General features: G+C 34.9%; 1 protein-coding gene across 1 annotated transcript in view; it reads left to right on the forward strand.

Moving 5' to 3' along the window:
• Nucleotides 1-26,595, forward strand: part of Ptprd (protein tyrosine phosphatase receptor type D) — a 1,324,101-nt gene that overhangs the window by 302,904 nt on the left and 994,602 nt on the right. The window contains exon 3 of the mRNA XM_076934732.1: nt 4,120-4,153. The gene's annotated coding sequence lies outside the window, so the exon portion shown is untranslated. The remainder of the gene's footprint in view (nt 1-4,119; nt 4,154-26,595) is intronic.

The following is a 26,595-nucleotide window of genomic DNA, read 5'->3' on the forward strand; positions in this document are numbered from 1 at the left end:
ATATGAGCCATATTTTGATTATTGATTCAGCAACTCATTGACATATAGGCTGTTTGACCTTCTTGGCTATTATGAACAGACCAGTAAGAGATTTAGCTGAGATGATATTTCTGCAGCAGAATAAAGTCCATTTGGAACAGACTGAGAGGAAGTAAAACTGGGTCATGTGGTAGCTATTTCTTGCTTGTGGTAAAACCTCCACATCAAACTACATTTCCACTAACAGTAAATACATTTCTTCTTTTCTCCAGATTCATTCCAGTCAAGATATTATGTTGGAATTTTAATAGGTATTGGGTTGAAGTTGTAGCTTCCCTTTAGAACAATGGTTATTTTCTCACAATTAATTACTAATCCTGAATCATGGGAGGTCCTTCCCTCTTGTATCTTTTTCATTGCTTTTCTTAATGTCAGAAAAATTTCATCGTACAGGCATTTTACTTTGTTGGTTATGTTTATTCCATGATTGTTTTTGAGGTGATTGTGAATGGGTTGTTTGCTTTATTTCTTTCTTGATGTGTTTGTTGTTGGTACACAGGGAAGCTACTGATTACTGCAAAGGACCAGCTTGACATCACAGGGTAAACCTAACCAGGCAGCAAAGGTTGCCAATCAGAGCCAAAAACTGTTTACTTTTGGCAATTTAATTCTTTCTATCTCTGCGGCCAGAAGCTGATGGCTTCTGGCTATTTAACCTTTTCCTTGCTAATCTGGGGCCCAAAGCAGCTGGTTTCTGGTAATTAACTCCTGCTGAGATCAGCAGAGGGAAAGAAACTTATTTGGGTTCTTTCACTGGCTAGGCCAGAAGCTTTGATTTCCTTAACCCTTCATGATCCAGAAAGAAAGGAAAGGAAAGGAAAGGAAAGGAAAGGAAAGGAAAGGAAAGGAAAGGAAAGGAAAGGAAAAGAAAGGAAAAGAAAGGAAAAGAAAGGAAAAGAAAGGAAAAGAAAGGAAAAGAAAGGAAAAGAAAAGGGAAACAAAGAAAGGAAAGGCACACATAGATACACACATACTGGATGAAGCTGAAGAAAGGTATACCACTGCTTTATTGTAGTTCCTAATTTTTATACCTTCTCAGGATAATCGATCACATGATTTTCTAAGAATTTTTACATTGCACAAGTTCATAGTAAGTTTAAAGCAATAGTTCATGTCCTAGATTGATAAGTCTTAAGGAGTCACAGCAGCATTGTTTACAATCTTTCTATTAAGATGAGTACCTTACTAGTAGTTCTTTATCTGTTACTAGCTCTATACATTTATTACAAGTTTAAAGCAGTAATTTTATGTCATAAGTTAGCAAAATTTTATGATAAAACAAATCCACTTGCCTTGTGTAAAACTATTTTGAAGTCTTGAATACATAGTCTATTCCATCATTTATTTTGTCCTTGCACCTACAATAAATTGTCTATTCCCAGTTTATGACCATTAATAACCAGATAGTCACTTCATTCCTAACCTAAAAGGAATGTTTTCCTTGATCAGAAATTTTTCCAAGCCTGCTTTCTTTTCCTAGTACACTTAGCTTGTGAAACATGAGGGTTTATAGAGGTTTACTTACAGCTTTTATTCTATAGTGGGCTTGAGATTACTTGTATCAGTTTAGGAATTCTATAAAATTATTACCAGGAATTATGAAATCAATTCATCTGCACAGCATTACTACAAGAATGTACATTGGTATATTGATTCTGTAGGAAATCTGCCCGAATAGGGTGAGCTGGTGCCTAGGAATCATTAGGCTATAAAATAATGGCAGTAAAGGCAGCAGCATGAAGCAATCCTGGGATGAAGTCTGAGGACCTTGCATCTCATGGCACACCTAAGATAGCCATGCAAAATGGCAGCCAGAAAACTCACTTGCTTGTCTTAGGCTTTCCTAGATGGGTTCTCATAGATTGATGTTTGTCAATTTCTTGTTATGCTACACTGCTGAATTTGGATATCAGTTCAAATATTACAAGTAGAATCTCTAAAATCTTCGACATATGGAATCCTATAATTTGTAGACCAAGGATAATCTCACCTCTTTCTTTCCTATTCATATCCTCTTCTCTTGCTTTATTGTTCTGTATTTCTGTTGCTTAGCCATGAGCACATGTCTTGCAAAGCTGCCTACTTTGTATCATTCTGATCAGATTTCTGATCATTCAATTTAAGTATTTGTGTGCCACGCCAAATTTTAGTAATTGAAATTATCTCATTTTCTTTGTCTGAAATTATCTTATCCTCTTGCATTTAGCTAAATATGCAATTTCTTCCCTGACTGCTCCACAGCACAGCATTGAAAGTAGGAGACATATACGTGGTTATTACCTTCTCCAAAATTTCTACAATCCCACTGAAATGAAACTAGTGACAATATACTTTAACAAACAAAAGCATTCACTCAACAAATGATTAAATAAGAAGTTTTGAATAAATTAGCTCTTATTACTTTAACTCATAATATTCTACTATTGTGTGTTTGCTATTTTTATTACATGGCTAGTTTTATATAATATAATATAATATAATATAATATAATATAATATAATATATTTATATTTAAGTGGTTGAAGACAGAGAAATCAACAATCACATTTCTTAAAATCTAAGCTGTAAAGAATAAAAGAGGACAATGGATACAATGCTAATGTTCTTCAAATTCTTGAGGCATGAGACTCCAAAAATACCAGATGAAAATCTAGACAAATCCATTTGTTTCTGATCAAGAATCAGTTGAAAACATAGGCTTGAGATTTCATCTTTCCCTGTTTGAATCAGTGCAGGATCTTATAAAATTATGAAATAGCTTTATTTGCTTTGAAAAAAATATGGCAGATAATGCTTGAAACTATTTCACTCAGTCATGGGACTGCAAGAAGTAAATCTGACCAGGTGTAACAGGAGCAAAGATTCAGAGAACATACTATGGTGAAGAAGAGAAAGGATTTGACAGAATCTTTGTCTCTAATTATAATGACTTTTTTAACACTGGTATTGTTCATATAACTCTAGCTCCAGGTGATATGATGCCATCTCTGGCATTACAGGAACCTGCGCATATGTTGAACACACATACACGCGCACGCGCACACACACACACATACACACACACACAAACACACACACTTAGAAATAAATCTTAAAAAAACAGAAATATCATATTAGAATTTTGAAATCATATTTGGGTGACTCTATTCACACCCTCCTGCTGACATGTCCGAAACCCAAGATTTATAACTCAGTTAGCACCTCAAATCATCTTCTCTGACAGAAGCATAGCAAGAAGTCTTCTGGTTCACAAAGATGAGCCAGGACTAGACAAGAATATTCCTGAATACAACACAAGATATATATCATCAAGTTACTATAGTAATAGTACAAAATATGGACAAAACACCTAGAATAAAGAGTAGTTCCTTCTCTAGCTATCAAGATGAGACCTATCACAAAAACATTATCTGAGCTATAACTGTAGAATAAGTAGAAAGAATACTGATGCAGAATATGAACAATGGACTAAAGTACTATGCAAGAAATGCAAAGAGAAGGAAAGTTGGGAAAGAAAGAAGGAAGGAAGAAGGGAGAGGAGGACAGAAAGCAGAAGAAAAGATAAAGGAAAAGAAAGGAAAGAAGTTTGTTTTAATAAAATACACAATGGAAATAGTGAGACTAGATTCAAAAGAGACAATCTTAAAAGGTTAGAGTATCTATACCATTACTGACTGCCCTAAGGACTATGTTAAATACTCTAGCATCTTTTTTGTAGAAAATAGCCCATCCATAAATGAAATGTATATGACATCATAGCTCTATATTAGGTTCTAGACTGTTTTTATGTCTGGACCAATACTGTTACATAGACATCACCATTGTTGTGCAAACCCTTTAATCACAGCTCTCAAAATATCTGTATAATATACACATTTCTGATATGTTTCTTAAAATGATTTTGAAAAAAAAGTGTTAACTATCCTGACTCTAAAGTGGTGATGATATATAATATCAGACCAGCAATATTTTTACTTGTTTAATTTTGCTCATATAGATTTTCAAAATGGATTTTTAAACAATTTGATTTCTTTTAAAGAATTCATGATCACAGTATAAAAATAAAATTTTGCTTTTCAGATGATGGTGCCTGTCCACTAACTGAACAACTGTGGTGAGTTCCTCCTTCAGCTTCTCATTCTCCCTTTCTCTATTGCCTACTTCTCTTTCCTCTTATCCTCTGACATGTGTGAAATGTTTATCCTTCTAAACTTCAAGGAAATTTATTTGTTACATTAATTGGGGTTATGATCTTAAAATATTTTCATGAAAGAAACTCATTGAGCTCTTTAAAATACTATGTTTTGTCTTTTATTTTCTTCCAATTTGAACGAATACTTAGAAAAGTTAGATAAACAGATTCTCAACACAGAAAGTTGTTTTCAGAGAAACGTTCACTTACTCAAAGTATACCAAATCTCTTACTCACTTAAAAAACTAATATATTTCATGATATATCAGAATATTTTATAGTGTATGTATCAATAACTAAACACTTAACACTTATGGATACATACAATTTTTTCTCTACTAATCTGTAAGACAAAAAGCAAAAATACTGATATACTGTAATGTATTTAATTATTTCCTTATTTGAGATAATTGGTTAAGATTACAATCATAATTCTTATCAACTTAATTCCTCCATGCAGTTGCACTTTCTTTATTTCAATGACCTTGTGTAAACATGGTATCATTGTGCTTTATCTTCCATTGCACTGGCATTAAAATTTTTCTTTATACTGATTGTCTTGAAAGACATTAGATGGTTACCATGGATTTATCAGTCCAGAATAGATTAAGAAAGATTGTTGAAATTTTTCTTATCCACTATAATATGCAGAAAAATGTAAGCAGAAGGCTTTATACAGGTTCTCTCGAACCAAATTGCTTGATACAAAATGCAATGACCAGCCTAGAGGCTATGCATGAAGAAACTAGGATGAAGTAAAAAACATTTGCATAGATGATGATAGGAAAGGGGATAGATATGAACTACATAAGATGCACTAAGTTACATGGTTTAGGGAAAGTATATGTAGAAAAATAATTTATTATATCAGTGTATATCACTGGTGATAACTATGAGATTTACCTAAGTTAACTTTCTAAAGCCAGTTCTGGTGAGGTGGATCTAACATTTAGCCAAAGTCTGAATTTCATTAAATTCTTAAGTGATGTCAAAGATACTGCTCTAATGAGCATACTGAAAGAAACCATATCGACCATATCGAGTAATTCTCATCTTTGCCTCTTCTCTGTATTAAGAACTCTAATTTTCAGTCATTTACTTGAATGTATTATTTAATTTCATATATATATATATATATATATATATATATATATATATATATTCTTTCCTGATTGTGCAAAGAACATTATTTTGGGTGAGAGCAACACAGGAAAGCTACACAGGAAAAGACCTGGGTATAAATTAGCCACCATGACTACTTTCACTCTCATTTCTGGTATGCTTAAAAATCCCCAAATGTCAATTTCATTGAGTGAAGTAATATTAAAGTCAGTGAGATATAAGACTGTATGTTAATATATTTTTATATTTCATGTAATCTATCATTGTACTGCAAAAGAAAAATTACAAAAAGCAATAACAGTGCTCACGGGAGTTTTTAATCACGCCATTATTATCACCATTGGTGTGTTTGAAAGTGCTGACTTCTCCCCTACTATCTAACATAATGCTTTGGTTTTGCTTGGCACTTCTAATAGACAAGGACAGTTCTAGTCTGATTTTTCAACTTGCTCAGCTCTCAAGGGGTAAAACAAACAAAAGAATTGTAGTAAATATATTAGTAGATGAATTTTCTCTATGGTGGTAGATATGAGGAATATTTAGAATACACCAGCTTTTAGGTATTCTTGTTTTAATGTTGACATTGTTATTGGTAATTGTAGAACCTTTCATAATGGGAGTAACGACTGTAGTAATGTAATTGATTTGACTATCATCATTCAGGAAGTACTAATCTAATTCAGTTATTGATAATTGATAATATTTTTCACATTGATCTTTTATTGAGTTCATCCCAGAGCCTTTGTGATACTACAGTAATTTCTCAGATAAATAACCAATTTACCACAGTCCATATCAAGAACACAGCAGAGCATGCAATAAGTACACATTTTAACAATTGGTATTCTTCAGCACACTAACCCAAACTCCCATGTACTGTTCTCATAATTCTGTAATTTTACTGAGAAAATAGTCTGTTTTACCAGACATTGGTAGGGACTTCATAAATCCACAGTTAGATCTCTGGAGAGCATATTCACCTCGATGGGTCTTCTCTTCCTATATGGCAGCACATACTAAAAATAAGATTTTTGAATGATATGTCTTTCTAGCAAAATAACCTGGCTGTCATATAGTGTACAGGTCAGTTCCATAAATGGTTTAAAGAAAAAGCCTAATGCAAGTGCTTTACCTTGTGGCATATTTGTTCAATATTAGTTGAGCTAATAATCAATACACAAAGAGGGCAAGAATACCTGGAGACATGGTTCACTCTGATACTAGACATTGTCAGCCTTCTGTAGCAGAGGAAACTGCATTTGAGCTATATTTGGTTGGGTGAAATTACTTTTTTAAAAAAGGAGCCATATTGTATTTTTCCTGAAGATGTCTAAGCTTTTTCTTTATCATTATTCCCTAGACAATTCAGTAGAAAAATCACATCAGTACACTGATACTAGAAGTAAGTCATATATAGGATGATATATGCAAATACTCAAATTTCATCTAAATGACTTGAGCATCTGTAGGTTTTGATTTTCACAGGAGATCTTAGAACCAGTACCCTCAAGACAGCTCAGGACAATAGTAGTTTTTGTTACAATAATGCATTCTCTCCTTGGGAGAATTAAAAGCTAAAACTAAAAAATAAACCACAGCCAGCATTACAATGCATGGCTTTAACCATCCCAGATGATTAAATTCTACACTGCCCAGGGTGTGTATCTCTTTAATTTCATGGCCAGCCTGGTCTACATGGTGACTTCTAGAACAACATGAGCTATGTAGAAAATCCCTGAGGGTGTTTTCAGCTCCCCGTGGGGGGAGCAATAGTGTCAACCAGCCTCACCCGCCCTCGCCCCGGAGTTCCCAGGTGATGGACCACCAACCAAAAAGGACACATAGCTCCGGCCATGAATGTGGCAGAGGATGACCTTGTTGGACATCAGTGGGAGGAGAGGCTCTTGGTCTTGTGGGGGTTAGAATGCCCCAGTGTAGGGGAATGCCAGGGCAAGAAGATAGCAGTGGGTGGGTGGGTGAGGGAGCACCTTCATAGAGGCAGGGGTAAAAGGGATGGGATGGGGGTTTCAGGAGAAGATACTTAGAGAGGGGATAACATTTGAAATGTAAATAATGAAAATATCCAATAAAAGGAGAGAGGGAGAGAGAATGTGTGTGTGTGTGTGTGTGTGTGTGTGTGTGAGAGAGAGAGAGAGAGAGAGAGAGAGAGAGAGAGAATCTCTGTCTCAAAACAAACAAACAACAACAACTTAAAGCAAAATACAGAGAGACCACAAGCAGTTTCGCCTATGAATGAGACAGTGCTATATTGAAAACATAATGTTGAGAGGGACAACAAAGACCAAAGGTAAAGAGCCCAGAAGCATTCAACAGCTTCCTTTATAGTTTGATTACAAACCTTCCTAGAGTCAAAAATGCCAGGCTGAGCATTTGAAAACTAGTTTTCTATTCATGCCTCATTCAGAATTTTCTTTCATGTACATTTCTACTTGTAAGGATGGAGAAGAGAACCCAGTGATGTGTTACAGTGTGACATCATGTCAAATTATAATCCCCAGAGACTGTGCAAAATGCATAAAGTTCTTTTCTGAAGATTCAGAAGACGATATTCCTACTTTTATCAATGGGCCATTTGAAATGTAGAGCCTTTATATGGGATCATTTTGCATAGGAAGCAGCCCATATTTCAGTTGTTCTGCCCTTATGACTTAACTAGAGGGCAATATCACACTTACCCAGAGCTCTGCCTCTGTGAACAGGTTTCCCAATTTATTGCATCTCGTTCACAGAGAGCCCAGGAGATTCTTGATTGTCCAGAAAGACCACAAAGAAATGCAGTTCTGCCTCACTGCTTCTTAAGGCATTTCCCAGCATCTCCACAGAGAACATCTGTCTTCAGGACTATAAATCTGGTATTTTACCAGCTCTAAAGTTTCTCTATTGCTTACAAGTGGCAGGGATCAACAGCCTACTCCCATCATTTAGGGACTAACAATGTGGAAAATTGAGTGAACTCAGTATTATTGCCACTGAAGACTTCTCCCTGTGAAGCAGAGTTGTCTTCAAATTTTGAACAAAATTCCAAATAGGAAGAAAATAACAAATTGCATGAAGGAAAAAAGCTCATATTTTTGTGTTCTTAGTAGAGAATGGAAGAAAAAAACAGATATCTTTTGTTATAAGTAGAATGAAGATGCACTTCCTATGTTGATCTAGTAAGTTCTGTTTTGAGTTAACCAAAATTGCTTCCATACTGCTCAAAACGCAAGAGAACCAACACCATAGCATATCAAGCAGGCGTCTCAAAGTTGCACCAACACAATAATTGGGTACCTGAATAAATGCAGAATCACAAGGACAGAATTCACATTTTATGTTGCAAAACAGATAATTGAACAATCAAATAGGTGCTTTGATTAAAAACATTGTATATGTAAATTTTCATTTGCTGGAGTACTCATATTTTGGCATGTGCATACATAATTAGGATTTCTAATTAAGGTTCTCTAGTGGCAGAAATAGCCTGATACAGTGGATTTTGCATTTTACTTATTAGCCCAAAATTGTAGGTTATTTCATTTTCAATAATCACACAGCTGTCATTTTAAGTATGACTTTCCCCTTTATAGATATCATTTAAAATCAGAATATTTTTAGCCTCATTCTTGAAACCTACTTATGTGAATATCTTATAAAATATTATGACATATTATATGTTGAATCACCTTCAATTTGGACATTCATACCAAACAAAAAGAAAATTGGTAGTATATATAGAATATGCCCATCTTCTCTCAATTGAACCACTATTTTCAAGAACATGTTAGCATTTCTGGAAGTAAATCAATTTGTGCACTTAAAGTAATCTATTTACCATCAAGACAACTATGAATGGTACATTTTGAATAAAGACCATCTGATTACCAAGATATTTTGATAAATTCCACCCTGCAATCAATACATCTCATTACAAACCCCATTATCATTAAGGATGCTCCCATTGGCTTACTATGTGCAAAGCAACAGCCACTTATAACTAGCTTGTGGGTAGTTACTACATTATGAATGAGGAGACTGAGGGGTAAATTTCATGATTCTTCTACAGTCACACAGCCACTGTTTTCCAATATCAGGACATTCAAAACTCAAAAGGACTTAAGTATAGCACTGTGTTTGTGTGTCTTCCATGAAGTAGTTGGTGACTGACAGCAATGCTAAGACAAGAAACATTCCTGTATAATGACTTCCTCTTTCTTTGTTCTTTCAACTGTTATAACAAAAAATAATACTCATGAGTTGGAGAAATGAAACCTAAACAATCACCCTTGCCTCTGACTTAGCTGAGTACCTTCTACCTTCCCTATGAGGACCACATGATCTCAGAAAAATGGTTAGAAAGTTCAACACGGCAGGATGGCAGAATCTCCCTTTACATGGGCATGTTTCACCTGTAATTCAGACTTGTTCCCTGCATCTCCTGATAACTAAAGGCAAAAGTAGAATTTTTTTTTTTTATTCCTGTTCAGATGATCTTGGCTCCTAACTACCATGTCTGTTTGGTCTGCAGATGGTGGTTCTCTGATTTGTTCATTCTGCATCCAAATGATCTGGGCCTCCTCCTCCTCCCCCTCCTCCCCCTCCTCCCCCTCCTCCTCCTCCTCCCCCCTCCTCCTCCTCCTCCCCCCCTCCTCCCCCTCCTCCTCCTCCTCCCCCTCCTCCTACTCCTCCTCCTCCTCCTCCTCCTCCTCCTCCTTTTCCTTCTCCTCCTCACTCTTTCATTGCTTGAGGCTTTAAGGTATTCTGACTTCCCCACTCTCCCAGAAAACCTAAGGATTTAAAGACCCCTCCCCCCAATGACTGCTTTCTCTGTCTGCACAGATTTTCCCAAAAATTTCTGTTCTCTTAGTAATGTTCAAGGCACTGCTCTGGGGTTACCCAGCAGGAAGGACTTTAGCACCTTGCCCTCCTTACCCAGCATAATGCTCTTAAGCTGCCAGTTTCTGCTTCTCTTTTCTTTTGAGCTTTTACCAAGCACACCTTTGCAAAAAATCTGTTTATGTGTCCAACTCCTTTTACTAAAAACTAAAAAGCTAAAAATGGCATATTAGGCTAGAATATTTCCTGCTGTATTCCTAGATCTCTCCTGGTACAAAATAAAAAGCATGTTAGCTACAGGCTACATAAATAAAGAAAGAATCAAAGGATGGAAACAAGTAAATGAAGCCTGTGGGTTTGCTAAACCACTAAGTGGTTTTCTTCACAGTATAATACTATACATAAGAATGTAAAAGTATTTGCTAATGGCACTTATATGTCACAGTATACAAACCAAGGTGTCTTAATTAGGGCTAGTTGTGATATTGCTGTGAAGAGAAACCATGACCATGACAGCTCTTATAAAGGAAAACTTTTCTCTGAGTCTGGCTGCCAGGTTCAGTGCTTTAGTTTATTATTTTCATGGATGGAAGCATGGCTGCCTGCAGGTAGACATGGTGCTAGAGAAAAAGCTGGGAGTTCTACATCCAGATTACCAGACAACAGTAAATGAACTTTCAGCAACCTGACAGGTTTGGCCTTCTGAGACCTCAAGGCCCGACCCCAGTAACCCACTTCCTCCAACAAAACACACCTACTCTAGCAAGGCCACACCTCCTAATAGTGTCACTCCCTTCGAGGCTATGCGGCCATTTTCATTTAAACTACCACAATACAAGCCAAGCATGGTAGAAATGAAAGCAATTGCTATAAATGTAAATTATCAGAAACTATAATGTTCTATTTTCATTATTACAATAAAACACAATGGCTTTCTACATCATTCTATATAATTATATATTGTTCTTGTTTTATACATGCTAGAAATATTAATTTTTGTACATTATATAATCAAAATGCTATCATTTTATTTACTTCATATGTGATAAAGCTAAGGTAATCAAAATGTAAGTTTCTTGCTCAATATTATAGGGAATCCCATAGTCTACCATTGTAAGCTGAATACACATCATACACCACACACACACACACACACACACAAACACACATGCACATGCACATGGAAGTACAGACTCATATACAGGAGAATATACCCCTTTTGAGCCTTTATTTTTTTCTGAAATAGAGATTAAATAATTGAATCTTTTAAAATTATTATTTCAGAAATCCATTTAAATTTATTGTTGCTGATATATTATTTTGAAGATATTAAAAAACACTCTAATACACATGAATATTCTGTATGGAGATTGATCTACTTCTAGTTTCAAATGAGTAAGCTTCTTAATCATGTAGTAGCCAAAGCTAAAGAATAAACCAAAAGTAGCAGATAGATCAATAACATCAACAGATTGGGCTCGCATCATTGATTAGGAAAGACTGAGGAAAGCCTACTGAAGCAGGCGTTCCGCTACACTGACTGAGAGATTTCCAGGGAGAACAGACAAGATTCTCCACACAGAAACTTAGCATTTCTCACTCACACTATAGGCATTTCTCTACTGTGGGATAAACGATAATAACCTCTGTTGGAAATAGTTCACCTTAGAGTTATTCTCCAGGGAGTGATTCTTTTAAAATTTTTTTTTTTTTTTTTTTTTTTTTTTTTTTTTTTTTAATCTATTTGGGATTCATGTCTTTCCCCTGTAAAAGAACTAGGGTCAAGCTACCCTAAGACTGAGAGTTTGGGAGGGTACTCGAAATAAACACGTTTGAGACTGGGGTTGAAGAGAGAGGCAAGGGTAACTGTATCATGTTCTCAGATACTGTCCTCAATGAAAATTTACCAATATAATTTATACTACAGTGTGTCATATAGTTCCCTTTCTATAAGAATAAAATTATTTGTTTTAAATCTCATGGCAATTTTTGATCAAATATATTTAAGGGTTTTCTATTAGAATACATTTTTAAATTATGCTTCCTTATAAACTTGTGTTTGGGCCAGTGAATGTTGAAGTCAACCTTCCCCTTAGTGTCTGACTCACACTTGAGATGAAAAACTTGTCTGTTATCACAGTATATTGTTAATGTATATTATATAAAGAGGGGTTAATAAGACTAGCATGAACTTTTGCTCTCAAAAGTAGCCAGTACAGACAATACATGTTATATTCATCTATTCAAAGCAGATATTTACAAAAAGCCTGAAAGGGCAAAACAGAAGAAGAACATTTTAGACAAGAATGCTGTGTCCATTGAAGCCACTCTACAAAAATAAAGATTAAAGAAAGACATTTATCTTCCTTTACAAAGAAAGAAAAAAATCATACAATAAAAGAACCAAGTAGTAAACGTCCTCAATACTTTTACTTTAATTTTTAAATAAATCAGTTTATTAAAATCCAGTGGGGAGAAGGGAATGACATAGGCTGAGTAGCATGCACGTGATAGGAGTTATAAACTGTGCTTACTAGAAATGGCCTAAACCAGTCTGAAAAACCAACTTGACATATTAAGTCTTTTAAGACTTATTAAGGACTTAGTAAGTTCTTGCTAGGAAAGGAATGACATGTATTTCTCCAGCTCTGAGATTTCCCATGAGTACACGGACTGAAAGCATAAGGTACTGTAGCTGAGACTGTGATCAATTTCAGCTCTTCTCCATTAGTATAGATGTTCCAGAAAATTCTTTAAATGCTAATCTTCACTGGCCATGATGGCAATTCCAGAAGAGAAACCATATTCATAGTCATTTAGTTATAACAAAATTTTTCCTACCTACTGGCATTGGCCAGGCACACAAATAAAATGTTCTGTGCTTTTTCCTACCTGAACTGTGTTAGGCACAACTTTCTGAAAGACTCTGATCTATAAATTTGACATAAATGGTTGCTTCTTTTCTCTTGTATATGAGGGGAATCTGCTTTGCCATGCAACACTGAGGAAGTCAAGGGAGTCCTTGCATTTTCTTTGGTATTTTAACTTTCCAATGGATACAGTCAATTGGTCAGATATTCAGATATCCAAAACATACTTCTGAATTCTTTTTTTATATTTAATTTATTTACATTTCAGATGTCATCCCCTTTCTCCATTTCCCCTCCCTAGAATTCCCCCATCCCATCCCCCTCATCCATTTTACTTTTATACCATTTTAATTAAATGCAAGTATTAAGGTCAGTTCTAGGTTGAGGAACTAGCAATACAATAGATGCAAATAGTCAAGGAACAAGCAAGGCAATAAACAGAAATAGTCAAAGAACTAGCAAGGCAATAAAATTCTGTGAACACTCCCATGATAACTGTTTCTAAGGGCTTATCAGGATGAAAATTTGGATCCTTCTGAATTTTTTTATTCATTTTTTTTTAATTTAAAGGTTCTAGTCAGAAAACAAACACAGGAAAACTAATCACAATATTGATAGAGTTTTACAAACATGTTTCAACTTTTAGAAAACTGATGTTTTCATTTTTTTCTAATGTTCAGTTGTCTCCCTCCCATCTTCCTTAGTCACACTCTGCCATAAAGAACTTCTTGGTTTTTTGAACAGTTTCTTATGACTCAGAATCATTTAGGAGAATCATACCATGTTCATGTTCACCCTCCAGTGGGTCTGTAACAATAAGCACTCATGTTTTCAGGGCATAACATTACTCTTACTTTTGTTTTCTTTACTAAAATACGTTGGTAGACTTTCTAGAGGGGATTCAAAATATTTTCTTAGTGTCAGAGTGCTTTAGTTCTACATCAAACATGTTAGGAATTTAGCTGTCTCAGGCATAAATATCTACATTGTGTCTCTGGCTACTGATGCCTGCCCCAGGTCTTCTCCTTTCTACCAATTGCTTACAGATAAAGACAGAAAAGCTAGATGGCACTAAAGATTGCAAAAATACACGGGAAGATGTCACTGTAACCAAGATCCATCTAAGCTCGGATACCCAAGTCTGAGTCTTTTTCTTTTTTTTCTTTTCCCTGAAAATATATTTATTTTATATATATTTTATATAGCACTTGAAAGTGCTAGCTTTTCTTTAAGATGATCCTTTAATTATAAAATAAAAAGGAAACAAAGCTCAGAGAATCCTTTTCTATAAACATATATATATATATATATATATATATATATATATATATATGCAGAGACCGTGGAGGTAATTAGGGTAGCTTTTTACTATAGCCAATGTTTAGATTATTAGAGAATAAAGAACGATATCATATGCAAGATCAAGCTGTACCTGTGTTTTTTACCTTCCATGAATTTCTGGTGCATTCACTCTAATAACATCATTGAAACTTCAAGTCCAAAATGGAAATTAAAAGTGTTATCCACTTCAAAGTTAATAAAAGTAAATGAACTCATGCATACAATATGTACAGAAAGATAACTGCTTTAGGGGATGCCTTCTCCCTCATTCTTGCCTGCATTCACTTGAGCCAAGGCCATTCTGGGTTCCACATCTGTACATGAAGACATTACAGTGGCCAAAAGGCTTGCCAGATGAAATATTTTGATTATTAAAGACACCGTGACCTCCCTTCACACAAAATTTTGAAAATGTGTGTGAAAGGTTTGACTTGTTATGTTAGTCTTGAAGGAAGGTTCTACTTGTGTTCTAAGCTGCCTGTGAGACATCACATGATTTGTACTTTTATCATTTTTCTTATTTTCTCTGTTTTATTTTACTCTGTGGGACCATGAAGGCTACTCACCCATGGGAGGTGAAAATATTTTCCTAAGGGAGACTTTGCATGAGAGTTTGACTAAAAGTTCTTACAATTTGTACAAAGCTTTACTGCAAGTAAATGTGTCAACAGTGGTGTACAAACAGAGAACAATTGTTAAAGTCATCCTTTTTATTTGTGATGTGACATTGCATTGCTCAACCTATAAAATTTTTAGAAGCAGACATTACAATGTTAATTTACTAGCTATCACAAGAGAAAAATTATGAAGACTTGAAATACCACATCTTGAAAATTCTGTGACTATTGCTTATTTATGAATCAAGAGTTCTGAGAAACACACTGACAACTGTGCTTTTTCTTTTAATCTAGTTTTTGCAGAGCTGGGCATAAACTTGGGGTCATTCACATGTGAGGCAACTGGTCTACCAGCAAACCCCTTCCCCAGCTTTGAACAACTTTAGGAACTACGGTACTAATACAGATATATTTTGCCTTTAGTGTGTTCTTCAATTTGGGTATTTCTAAGTTGTCAAATAGAAAGATCATTAAAATAACTGAGTGAGTACACTGAAGCATGAAAAAGCCATCATAATGGCAGGTCCGAGTGGCTCTAGCTAGGCATAAAGTTCTCATTTTATTGTATGAGGTTGCAAACAGTCAGCACCTGATTGTGACAAGAAATTGCAATAATGGCTGTTTATAAAAACAATAAACTTTAAAATGTCAAGGATTCTACATGTTTATGTTCTAGAAGGTAAAATGGTCAGAGAAGTTATCATAATTCCACAAACCCTACAAGGAATGCATTTTGTAAGGTAAATGGAAATGCAATGAATTTTGATTGCACTTTTAATGCATACACAAATGATGTGGCCACATCAAATGATGTCCTCACATTATGCTGTTCAACCTGGATTTTTATTTAAATATCACCCTGCATCATAACTTTTTTAAACTCAAGGTAAACTGGATGAAGAATCCTGTGATAAGCTGCATCTAAATTTAAAATTCAACTTAATTTATGCCTGATCAGAAAACCTAATATTATAATACGTGACAATAGACATTGGTCAATATGCAAATAAGAGACCCTGTGATACTCAAAAGTGGGAAGTCTGTGTCACACCCCTCCCCTCAAGTTTCATTGATCAAATGCTGAAGAGGGAATAACTGTAAGACGCAAAGATTGTAAGAAATAGAGGTAGTAGGTAACTTCAAGGAAGGAGTTTGTGAAGCCTATAAGGAGAATGTGCATATAAAACCCCTAACCACTGTGACAGCTTGCACAAGACCTGCATAAGTCAAGACAGACCAATATTAAGAAGCAAGGGGATTGGGAGCACAAAGTTTTACTGTTAGGTGATGAGATCTTGTTATCTGATTCTTTCTGGGAGAAGTAGTCAGTTTCCTTTAATGGTGTGGCCCCCTTATATAAGCACAATAAGCAGGTGTAGTAGACTAAAACACTATGAATACTAAGGCTTTGAAGGAGAGGAGAGCCAAACAGGTCATGATGTTGGGTGAATGGAGGATGGGAATAGTAGAGGAGTTGGTATAGTGGGGTAAATATGATCAAAATGCATTGCATGAAGTTCTGAAACAATTGATATAAAACTTATAAGACCTAACCAAACATAGATTTATTTGCCAAGTTTCTAAACATATCTTTTAAATGACACATAAAACGTAAAGATAGAAATACTGCATATCAATTAATGATCTTGAAAACCTAAGAAAGTAAAATAGCTCTTGTGGGGATTAGAGACAGAGGGAATGAAGTTTCCTAGAATAAAATGTATAGTGTGTATAAAATGTATTCAATATCCATCACAGTCTAAATGCAAGCATGTCCTCACTAATGAATACAAGTAAAACAATTTTCCAAATTAATAAAAAATTGTTCAGTCATGTGTGGGAAATATGCTAAGATCTGATTGAAAATATTATCCTAGCCAAATTATCTCACTTTACTGATATTATTTATCAAAATATTAATGAACATGTAAACATGGTAAAGGGTAATAAGAAGTGATTCCATCCCTGGTCCTCTTGTTCTGAAATAGGTTGTGTCCTATTTGTTGAAATAGGAAGCTTTATTTTACAGCACTCATTCAACCTTGTCTTCCCCTGCCCAAGCCAAAGTCAGTCTAGCTTTGTTAAAGACATGTTTTGTAAACAGCTCTATTATCTTTGGGCAAGATGCAGTTAATACCATGCAGCAACTTTCCAGGAACTCTAAGAATCAGAAAGAAGTGTAAAGCCCAACAGAGTCTAGCTGGGATCCTCCAAACACAGATTGTTTAAAGAGTTCACATTTCTCAGTGAGCATACCACTAGATGGTTTTGAAAACTGAGTCTTGTAATACAGTAGCAAGATTGTTAATATCCAAATACATAGTCCAGAGATGAACTGCTATTTTTTTTTTTTTGGATAGGCTACCCTCCCACTGATGTCATTAAGTAATCTAGATTTCCTTTCATAATGACTTCTGTTGTGGTTGGGCCACAGCAAGGCCCTGGTTAAAGGAGCTGAGTCTACACTGAAAGAACGAAGTCATGGGAAGACAATAAATTCCCAAGTTTTTCACCCATGAACAAATCATGCCCACACCACAATTTGTTGTATGTAAAGGTGTTCCTCTGAGAGCCTAAAAAGTTTCTCAAAGATGACAAGTATGTTTCTTCCTGGCAATCCAGCTTCAGATCCAGTCTGTCAATGACGTATGAGCTTTCCCCAGGAAACAACAATGAGACAATCTGTGTTAACCACATGGCTAAATGGGAAAAATTTTAAATTGTTCATTTTGTTTGTATGATCAAACATATTCTACACTATACAATCGTCATAATAACAGTTACCAGAAAGGTATAGCCCTCTCTTGGCAACTTTAGCACTTCCTTGAAAAAAATAAGGCATCTGAGAACTTTGCTACACTAATCTAAGACACCAAAATAAAGATCCAAGAAACTTAGGAATGTTGCATAGTGAAATTTGGGGAAAAATTAAAACCACACTGAAATATTATTATCATACTGTCAACAGACAGTAAAGAAAGTGGAGAAATGGCCTTAATTGGCTGTCAGATCAAGGGCTGGAATTCTCTGACTCTTCAAGAATACACAAGTCACACAAATGGAAACTGAGAACAGAAGCGTATATCAGGGCTCTGTATCTGAAGAAACAACAACAAAAAAAAGGCTTTAGAAAGAAAAGACACAAAGATCTATTTCTCAATGATAACACATACTGAGACTTGGAGGATTTGAGATTTTTTAGTATTGTTTTGATCTATTTCCAAGTTGATTTTTCTATAAGGAAATGTAAAAAGTTCATTATAAAGAAGAATACAGGAAGTTATCCCAGGTCATCATATAAACTAAATAAATTAAAAAATTAAGTCAAAGTAAGATAAAATATACAATGTTCTATGTTCTTAAGTTTAACAGTTAGAATATTTTGCCAAATACTAAAGCAATATTCTGCTTAGCTATATATGATGGCACATTTTAATTTAATACAAAATTAATATCCCTGACACAAGAGTTATGGGATGGACTGTTTAGATACACAACAAAGCATGGTCCATGACTTATTAATGAGGCCCATTTCATGAGCATCAAATCTTAGAAACAAGGAAGAAAAGACAGTAACATGAAAAATATTTGAAAATGATATGTTTCATGAGAAATTATTTTCCAAGATAATGAACAATATGAAATAATTAATAAAGAAAGCAAAGACCTCAGGTAGGAAGACATGGTGCATGTAAGCAACCTTAGAGAACACTGTTTCACCCCCACCAGGGATATGCTAATTAAATCAGAAGAATTATTTGTCAAATGTAGCTGTTAGAATGTGCAACCTCCAGACTAGCCACAAGAAGAAGCTGGTGAGACAGGGAATTATGTCGCCTGCTTGTATGAACTGAGAAATTCAGTGAATTGTTCAGCACTGAACCTTCCCAAACTTAAGCTGTCAACATTATTCTTCCTGCTCCTCAGAAGGTGACACATACCAACTTATAAAAACGAGAGCCTTCTCAAGAACAGTTTCCTGAGAGTCACATGTATATATTTTGTGTCATTTTTTTATGCCAGGAGAGAATTAGAATGAAAGGTACTTTCTATTCATGGGGAATTTCTACTTCATCCTTGAGTGGTTTTTATTCTTCTGACTTATGTACAGCATTTCAGATCTGTTTTTGTGTATGGATGTATATGCATATGTGTATAGGAGTCATTTCTAGAACTGATTCAGTTCTGAACAAGTTTATGTTCCTGCTTGAAAATATTTCCATGATGAAATGGCCGACATCAATTCTCTGTCAGATATATAGTTTGATTTTAAATCAGGAAGGAGATTTTGATTTTCATTCTTTTGTATTCATGGAGATCCAAAATTTGGTCTCAGTCCACAATTTTTCTTGTGCATTTTCTTGGTATTAATGATATGTGATTACTGTGTTTCTTAAGGAAATGAAGAACATCCCTTCCATGTTCTGTGCATGACCCCAGGTTTCATTAGAGTTGGCCTTTTTAGTTTTGTTTTATGCTAAGACTTGAGTGAATGCCACTTCCTAATAAGGGACCCAAGGGGTTTTTTTCCAGTCTTATGGCACTGTTAAAGCTTTTGGACAATCTATTAATGTTTTCTTATATTAATATTATACTCATTTCTAAGACATATACTCTTTCTTTTCCAGTGTTAGCAAATGAGAAATTGGCTGTTCGTAATCCTAGTTAAAACTGCCTGTGTCTGAAAACAAGATCAAATTTTCTGAAACACTCTGTAGTAAAAAAAAAAAAAAAAATCCCAGCCATGTGCATGGAAAGTCAGCTATCTTACACACTTTACACATTACTGCAAGAAAGAGAGTTTAAAGTAGCCTTTTGTAAGCCTATATACTGAACAGAGAAATTCAGACATTTTGAGGACTGAAATAAGTAATATAATAAAAATGAATCAGTATAATAAAATGTTAGGATCTAATGATGATAAGCAATTTCACTATCCTTAAGCTTCGTATCATGAAAATGATTGAATACTGCCACTGGAGAAGGATACTCCTTCAATTGTCACATTCCATTTTATTTTACTGTAAAAAATATACATAGCATAAAATCCACCATTTTAACCCCTTTAATCCTGCAATTCTCTGCTGATGAGTGCTTCAGCACCTCAGCATCATCATTTGCACAGCTGAGCTCCAGAACTCTGTCCATGCCTAGACTGAATTCTGCACTGATTGCAGAATCGCCCTTTTCTCTTGTCATTGGCAACCACCACCCTGCTTCTTGTTTGAGAATTGGACTGCTTTGTAGGCCTTAGTCAAATAGTATGTATAACATTTGTCCTTTCTTGTTTTCTCTATTTCACACAGCATATTGTTCTGAAAGTTCACTTATTCTATGCCGTTTTAAAACCTGTATTCTTTTTAAGCTCAGTAATACTCTATTGTTTGTGTGTACCCAATATATATAACTACATAATTATATAAGTAAATATATATATATATATGGGTATATATACATATATGTATATGGATAGAGATATGGATATAGGTATGGGTATGGGTATAGGTATAGATATAGATACAGATATATGATTCACAGCTTTGGCTGTTATAAACTATAATAAACATATATTTGTTTCAGATACAATAGTCTTTTCATCAAGATATAGTAAATTTCTAAAACAAACAAAATATTTCTTAAAGGTTTTATTTAAAAGATATATGTATTTAGCCTCCCCCCATGCACACATATAGAGTGCAATCAAGTCTTTTTTTTTTAAACTGTTTTAATCGGGAATATTTTTTCTTAAATTTTTAACAATCAAAGATATCACTGGATATCTCAGGAATACATTTATTTATTCTTTGACAGTTTCATGACATTTACAATGTACATTGATCATTTCTGCCTAACTCCCATATACTCTTTTCCAAATACTCCAGAACATCCCTCCCCACCATCACTTATTCTTATGGAATAATTCTTCTCAGAATATTCATTTATTTGAGAAATCTTTTATACTAATCACATTCAAGTTTCTTTAATGCTTCTTCTATGAACATTTTAGTGATTGTACACCCCTATGTGTGTAGCAACAGTTTGAAAGTCAGTCTTAAGTCCATGGAAGTACGTATATAAGACAATCAAAAGACAAGAATGATGACACTCCAGGCCATGCTCAGTGCACTGTGGGCCTTGTTCACTTTTTTAGGCAAGTGCACTATTGAGAGTATAGAGAAAGCTCTAATAGATCTTAAGTAAACTGGATAACACTCAGAAATAGGCAGCCACCATCTACTATTTACTATGATTTAAGACTCTTAACCTAGGAAGAATAAAATTACTCCCTTTTGTAATAAGAACTAATATTTAATCCATTTGAAATGGTTCATTTTTATCTCCATGTCTTATTAGCATTAAAGAAATATTTACAATAGCTCAAGCTATGATCACAATTAAAAGCAAAAAAAACAATTAAGAGGAATATTTGCATTATAAATTATTAAATATTATGTTCATACTATATATAGAGTCCACATACAGATGACGAATTTATAAATAATTTAGCATAATATTTAGGAGGCTGCATGGGCTAAGAAAAGGCTTCAAAGATACTTTAGGCTTTAATAATCTTTAGTGTCAGTGACTCTTAACTTAAGCAATCATTACAGTTGTAATTAAACATATTGAAGTAGAGAGATTGCCCTACATTATCCAACTAAGGCTTCTATCACGCATATCGTTATCAGATAAAGGCAGGAGATCTAAGCAGAGAAGAGCCTAGGTATTGTGATGACAGGTACAGATACCGTGACCTCAGAGAGACAAGTAATGCATTCTGCCTCTCTCTGTTCACATTTTGATTGTAGCCCTATGCAGCTTCTTTTGCACTTCTGACCTCCAAATTGTGCAACAATATATTGTGCAGGCAAAGAGAATACAAACGCAAACAATAATGACAAGTACTTTCATAGAGTTTATAGATTTCAGAAAATATCCTGCATATAAAAATGATTTACACTCGACTAGATGTGTTGGTATGCACTGTGACCCAGTGCTGGGAAAACCAAGACAGGAAGAACCCTGAATCTCTCTGGCCAACCACCTTAATTTACTTAAGTTCCAGGCCTTTTCCCAAAAGAAGAAAAGTGTATACCAGAGGCTGTCCTTTATTATCCACACATATGCACACACATGTATACACATAGCTGAATATACATGAACTCACATACATGAATACACATGAGTACATGCACAGAAATAAATTCCAAAACCCAAATAAATTCAGGAAATTCACACACCAATTAGGCACTACTCTTAAACCTGGCAATATACCTAACTGCCCAATATTATACGAATAGTGTAGATCCAGCTCCCATACTGGAATGCTGTGGGTCTTATGCCCTGTTTTTGACCTCTATACTGTGCTGCTTCTCTGGAAGCAGTATCTGCAGAGAGATGGATTTGTGGCTAGAAATATAAACTAGGAAGTTGGTTACTAAGAAGAGAATAATGGCAAATGCAGTAATGTTGAATGTTTGCAAAGATACAGAGAGATTCCATGACACACAAGTGAGATTTCAGGCTGGGGTTCCATTGGACAGAGAAACAATTCTAAGATTTATCCAAATTGAGGCTGTACATTAAGTCATTCCACCAACATTCTTTGCATCAGTGTCATAATACCTAAAGACAGGACTGTTTTTATTTTCTTACACTTCATTGACTGCATTTTAGTCACAGTGTGATTAGCACCAATTCACACTAGTCCACGACTCTGATTTCTATTGCTCCCTGTAAAATCAGATGTTAGGATTTTCCAAGTTTTCACCCTCCCTCCATGGTTCTAACATCCCTCCCCAAAGGCTTTAGTTCTCAGCTGGTCCGTGTGAAAATCACTGCTATGGTGGCTGGCTCAGCCTAGGAGCAAATAGCAATATTGCTCAGAATGTCACAGTAGATGGAAATCAATAAGGATGAGGGACTTAATACTGATTGCCCTCTGTAGCTTGGCCGTGCCAGATTTGTGCTGTCGCATTACACTTCAGTGTAGATCAATCTCAGAGTCATATGCAGCTTAAGCCAGACCTTCCACAGCTGAAGAAGCTAAGGCTCAAGTTAAACAAACTCACTAGGAAACAGCAAGTGGAGGAGTGATATACATACACAGGACTAATCTGTAGTGTAGGGACTTTGATCACTCATGCTGTTTTGCATAGTTGAAACATAAAAATAAAAGTTGGCAAAGAGTTACGCAAATATACTTCCAAACTTATGTAGGGGGCATGTGGAGCATCTTTCAGATCCTAAATTAAGGCTGGGGTATGTTTTGAGCAGTTTAATAAATCAGGCGTACCTCCTCTTAGGTCATTGTAAGTCCCACTCAATTACTCATCTGGAATACTAAAAGGTTAGGCATTCCAGTAGGTCTCCAATTGTCAACCTGGGGAAAGACAGAACGTTGATCTTATTAACTTATGATAGGAACCCAGAACCTCTGAAGACTGGGCTATAAAAACATCACATGTCCTCCTGACGGCAATTTAGTGTTTTTCACGTTGCTTCTAAAATGATACTTAATTTTGATATGTGTGAATGAATGATGTCCTCTCTGTTCCTAGAAATAGTAGTTGTTTTTTTTTTTTTGTTTTTGTTTTTTTTGTCTGAATTCTTCTATCACAGTTTTAATGAGAATAGCTCACCTCTGGAAAGCCCGAGGATATGATTTCTCAGTAGAGTATGTATTGGTAAAGTTTTGAAGGTAATCATTTAATTATATTATATTTTAGAACACTACTAAATTATACAGTCTATCTTAAGAAATATACTTTTTAAATTTTTTCAATATTAACAGTAAAATTGCATATTTAATTGGTAGTATAATTTATATTTGAAATGCACTTTATTATACAACAAATAATTTTAGGGTAAAATATCTATATGTTTAATTTTGACCATTTTCTTCCCTTACTACTTTGAAAGTTTTCAGTTTTTCAAGATTTCTTTGTACTTGTGTTCTTTTCTTTAATGTAAACTATTAAATAATCCAATGTACTTGGGTCAGAGACATAGCTCAGATGGTAGAGAGCTTGCCTAGTATTCAGGATGCCTGAAGATAAACCATCAGCATCCAAGAAACTAGGTGTGGTGGCACAGGCAGTAATCCCAGCAATCAGGAGGTGGACACCATTGATTACATGAGAACTTGCTTCTAAAAAACAGCTAATATACCTCTGTCTTGAAAATGACATGTTTGTCTATAATATTGTTTTCTTCCTAATTAACTTTATCACATTGTAATTTATATCAACTCTTTCTAATTCTTTCTTGAACAAAATATTAACATACCATTATCAAAATATAAAATTGTATCTAAGGCTACATAAATTGCTCCAAATCCACTGTAAGATTGATTAAATCAGGTTTTTTTTTAGTTTATCTCTCTATAAAAAAGAATTTCATATTCTTTCATGACTTCATTTTTATATTTAATATATTTAACTGTGTTTTGTTTTTATTAAATGGTCATTTACTGAAAACAAAAGATCTTATTTTATCTCTTCTTGGTTTAATCTATTTTTATTCACCGAAGAAGTATTTTCATATTCTCAGTTCATTTAAAGCTGTATTACTTTACCTATTACAATCACCATAACGTAAGAAATATGGTTGGTATGGACCAGAGCTAACTGGTTCTGTGTCCTGAGAACTTTGTTGTTTTGCTTGTTTCGTAACTTGTCATTCCCTGTACAATTTTAAAAGTGCCTGCTTTCTCATACCTGCAAACCTTCTTTACAAATTCTAGGAATTTCACGTGGCATAATAAATTATGTGTTCCCTTTCTTTTGCTTTCTCATCAATAAGATTCACCTCCAGGAAATGAAAATCATTTGATGTTCATGGGCAGCCTGCTCTCAATGATTCACAAATAGATAGGTCAGAGCTGTTTATTTATAAGGCTTCAAAATCAATACTTTTCAAAGAGAGAATAAAACATCCCATAAATACTCACTCAAAAGGATTCCTGTTTAAAAACACCCTAACATTTAAAGCTAAAGTACTAGAATGGGGTATAGATCCGTTGATGTCTTTAGTATTTTTATTTGTTAGTGGAATTAACAGTCAGTAATTGTTTTACAGATTTTTCATAAATGTAATCTCATGGTTGTTCTATACACAATGTATTTATTTAAATGTCTATGTAATATAGTTATTCCTAGAAATTATATCCTCAGGTTACATCCACACTGGTTGTTAATCTTAGTGGATGTGAGAATGCTGTTTTATTCAGTGCTTCAGAAATGTTGCATGACAATATCATCAAGGGTCAATGCTACAGTAATATCAAAATGATATTTATTGCAACAACTATATATTTATTGCCATTTTAATTAGTAAACTAGTGGTTTTAATTGTTTTGGTTTTGAGACAGGGTTTATCAAATGAGGTGGGTTGTTTTGCTTTATTTTGTTTGGGTACAATGATAGGGGTCTCACTACATAACTCTGACTGGTCTAGATATGGTACCTATATGCACTAGGGTGGCCTCTTGTTTGTGCCCATCCTCCTACCTCTGATTTCTAATGCTAGTAATGAACTTTATATGCATTTCCCCCCAAATTATGTGGTATTACTCCAGAGTTCGAACACTCTACTTGATGTGTTTTATGAAGATCAGGATATGTTTTATAGAGCACAACATGGTGCAGTAGGAGAGGGTACCTCAGCAGATCCATGTTAAGGCATGCCTCCTCTGAGGTACCAGCCATATGACAGGTCTAGTATAAAATAGAGTTTATTTGGGGGCATGGGAATTGGGGTTGAAAAGGGAGTAGAGGCAGAGAAACAGAGGAGACAGAGAAAAACAGAGAGACAGAGACAGACAGACAGGAGAGGGAGAGGAGAAAAGGCCAGCCATGAACATGTGGAGAGAGACAGGAATAGGGCAGGGAAAGATTGGTGGGGGGAGAAGACAAGAAGTGGGTTAGAGTGAGTCAAAGAGTCAGAGAGGCCAAACAGTCCCCTTTTATCGCAAAGGACTACCTGGTTTTTGCTAGGTAACTATTGGGCAGAGTGTTGAAAGAATGCCAACACCACTCCAAGAATTATTTCTTCGAGGACAAGGCTATCATCAATGACACAATTTTGTCTGTTTAAGACACAAAGAAAGTAGGATAAACTAAAGAGTGCGAAACAGGAAAAAACAAACAAACAAACAAACAAAAACAAAAGGGATCCAAAGTATGGATCTGTCCATACTATCATTTTCAGCTTGTTTAATATTCTATAATCTTTTCTATAGAAAACACGCATGCATGTCAATGAAGATCATTTGATTACCACATCTTCTAGACACTAGGAACAGTAATGCGCTTGGTTATAGTCAAGCTGCCACACTTTCCAAACTGGGGGTTTTGAGAACTGTTTCAAACAATGTTACAGTTCAGATAAACATTCACAATGTATAAAGTAGAAAAGTCTTGAATCAGACAACCATTTAAAACACCATTGCATGATGAAATCATTATTGCTTTTGTTGTGTAGAGCCTCTTCAGTATTCCATAGGGCAAATTGACAATATGAAAAAAATTTATAATTGACATTTTAATAGCATGTTTCACTCTTTCCTAATTGATTT

The sequence above is a fragment of the Arvicanthis niloticus genome, chromosome 5, assembly GCF_011762505.2.
Source record: "Arvicanthis niloticus isolate mArvNil1 chromosome 5, mArvNil1.pat.X, whole genome shotgun sequence".
In the NCBI taxonomy this organism is placed as follows: domain Eukaryota; kingdom Metazoa; phylum Chordata; class Mammalia; order Rodentia; family Muridae; genus Arvicanthis; species Arvicanthis niloticus.